This window comes from Bison bison, unplaced genomic scaffold, assembly GCF_000754665.1.
Source record: "Bison bison bison isolate TAMUID 2011002044 unplaced genomic scaffold, Bison_UMD1.0 scf7180017864537, whole genome shotgun sequence".
Lineage (NCBI taxonomy): Eukaryota > Metazoa > Chordata > Mammalia > Artiodactyla > Bovidae > Bison > Bison bison.
The window spans coordinates 7,134,828-7,137,751 of record NW_011495085.1 but is presented as its reverse complement, the minus strand read 5'-3'; the positions used below and the strand labels follow the sequence as shown (position 1 = coordinate 7,137,751).

The 2,924-nt window shown below is 57.8% G+C and overlaps 1 protein-coding gene across 2 annotated transcripts in view; it reads right to left on the bottom strand.

Annotated features, from left to right (window-relative positions):
* Window positions 1–2,924, bottom strand: part of DLG3 (discs, large homolog 3 (Drosophila)) — a 48,632-nt gene that overhangs the window by 45,444 nt on the left and 264 nt on the right. The window lies entirely within an intron of this gene.

Sequence of the window (2,924 nt, the reverse complement as noted above, 5' to 3'; positions counted from 1 at the left end):
GAGACAGAGATAAAGAAATCCCAGGTCCCCAAAAGGAGCTTAGGAGCCTAACCAAAGAGAGGAGCCGAGCACGTGAAAACGCCAACTAATCATGTCTTAAGAACCCCTCTGTAAATGGTCACAGCGTCATCAGATGAGAGCAGCAGCAGCTCCTGTGTAATCACACAACCAAACCCGGCACACTTGCCCGGCTCACTCTTCACTTTAAGCATCTCTCATCAGAGGAACCCCAGGTCTGAGGCTCTCCCTCTCTTGTTCCCAGCCTCAGTGCGGGGCTCCCTCCCTGAGACCCGGATGCCCTCCTCTCCTCCTACCTGGTATCCCCTCCAGGCCGCAGGGAGCGGAGCGGCCAGGCCCACCTCTGTGAAGCCCTCCTCCAGGCAGAGGCCGAAGCTGAGCCCAAGCCCAGGGCCAAGCCGGAGCCTGAGAACTTGCGTGTCCTCTCCATGGCTCCTCCAGCTCTCCCCCCCAGCTCCGTCAGCCTACCCTTCCGGCTCCACGGCAGCCTCCCAGGCCCCACCCCGCAGAAACCTGCCCCCCGGAACCCCTGCCGGCCCGACCAGTTCGGCGAAGGTGGCCAGTTCCGTGGCAGCCGCCAGAGTGGGGCGGGGCGGATTCCCTGCGAGGCCACCTGGCCCGCCAGCCCCAGCAGCCGGACTGCTCTCTTCTCTAACGTGGAATGGTTGCAACAGAGGGCGCTGCAACCGTCACAGGGCAAGAAACCCCGCAACCTCCACCCCCTCGGCCCCCTAAACACTCCATCCTACCCTTTCTCCACACTTTCGAAAAGGGGCCACACACTTGGCGCTCCCCCTGATGGTAGAACTTGTTCCTGCAGCCACCTCTGTCCCTCCATAGAGTCCCAGGGGCTTGAGAGGGGGCCTCAGACCCCAAAGACAGGAGCGAGGAGGGCTTTATCCTCTTCTTTGCCATACTACAAGAAGGCCCGTGGCCAACGAGAAATGATTCCTCTCCTCCCCATCCCTAGATAGGATGAAGAGGTGGGGGTGGGGGTATTACCTGGTGAAGTCCTCTTCAGCCAGCATGTGCCTGGGGATAGGAGAGTAGCGGGCGGGGGGAACCTGAGGAGGAGCAGGGTAGCTGACCTTGCTCTCCACAGCCCCGAGATAACCCAGGCTGGAGTTATGGCTTATGTGGTTGTCAGCCAAGGCAGTAAAAGCTGGAATGGAGAAAGGGAGAGAGAAGTTGCCGGACCACTCCCCAGTGGTAGCCTCCTCCACCCTCCACCACGGGCTGCCCCCACTCCCTCAGATGCAAAAAAACCAGACCAAGGGATGCTGATTCCTCAGGCCTCTCCTCCCTACTCCACCCCCTAGGGTTCCTCCTCCACAGTCCCTTTCTGAATCCTGAGCTCACTCCTGTGAGTCTTAGAAAGAGCTAAAGTCAAGGCAATCTACAAAGAAAAGCATGACTAGAGGTGTGACTAATAATAACCCCTCACATCTCTATAGCCTAATACAGTTTTCCAAGGGCTTTCTCATCCATGATCTCATTTGATCCTTGCAGCACTCCTAAGAGGAGGGCAGCACATATATCACTAGCTCCTTTTTGCCAGAGAGGAAACTAAAGACAGGTGAAAAGGACTTTTCCAAGGGCATCCAGGAAGAAGGGACACAGCTGGGATTTGCACTCAGCTCTCCCCAGCACTGGGCTTATTTTCTGCCCCCCTTCTCTCTCTCTTAACAAGGAGTATTAACTTCTTCCCCTCCAGAAACCAGGGGGTAGGGCTTCAGGCCACGGACAGGACAGGCGGGTACGTACTGCTGGCATAGTCGGGGGGTGCGTACATGTCGTTGAGGTGGAGGCTGCCTGGCTTGGCCACCTTCAGATAGACCATATCAGACGTGTTCTTCAGTGAGGCCACAGCTTCCTCATGCCTCACGTCCTGCAGATTGGTGTTGTTCACCTGGAAGAGGTCTTAGGGCTAGCACTGGGGAGAAGAAGGGAGGGCCTCCCCAGGGAACCCTGGAGAGGGGGGGTACTCTTTCAGTGAAATTCAATGGTGCTCTGTCTGAAAGAGGCCCAAGTACAGTGCTGTAAGGAGCAGAGAGAAGCAGAGGGTAGCGGTGGGCAGGTGAGGAAGTTCCAGCCATGAAGAGGACTAGGGGCTTGCTATCTGGGGACACACACCTCAGATGATGCTCTTGAAATTCCCCATAATGCCTAGTCCCGGAGTGAGGTTCAGGGGGAGGGAGAGGCTGCTAAAGCTCCACCTCCCCACCCCGCCATTTGGGCATCCCTAGGAAGGCTGTCTCACCGCCAGCAGCCGATCCCCGATCTGTAGGCGTCCATCCTTCTGAGCAGCACCCCCCTCAATGATCTTGGTGATGTAGATGCTATTGTCTCCTGGGATGTGCTGGTTGCCAATCCCCCCAGCAATGCTGAAACCGAGGCCTGGGAGGAAGCCAGCAAGGAGTGGGAGAGTGATACAAGGAGAAGTTAGAGTGCTCAGTTAAGCCCAACCCCAGTCCCCCATGCTCAGCCAAGCCACCAGACCCATAGGAGCTTTCCCCAGGGATCCCAAATGCTAGGCTGTCATCCCGTGGTCAGTAAGGGTGAGATGTGAGGTCAAGAAAGAAGACTGTGAGCTGAACTGGGGAGGTAGGCAGGGGGTGAGGGGATTCCCTTCCAATTCCTATAGGGCCAACCAGGGGCCTCTGGCCAGAGCACGGGAACCTAGAGGGCCGCACCTTTGGGCCCTTTGAGCAGATTGACCTCCATGATGGTCTCTGGTGGAGGCTGTCGCCTCCGTACCACCAACCGCACCACAGGGCCAGCCTCCTTCAGTGCCTCCACGGCCCGGCTGTGCACCACCTCTGACACGTCCACTTCATTCACCCGCAGCACACAGTCATTCACCCTGCGGGGGAAGCCCAAGAGGCATGACAGTCTGCCACCGCCCC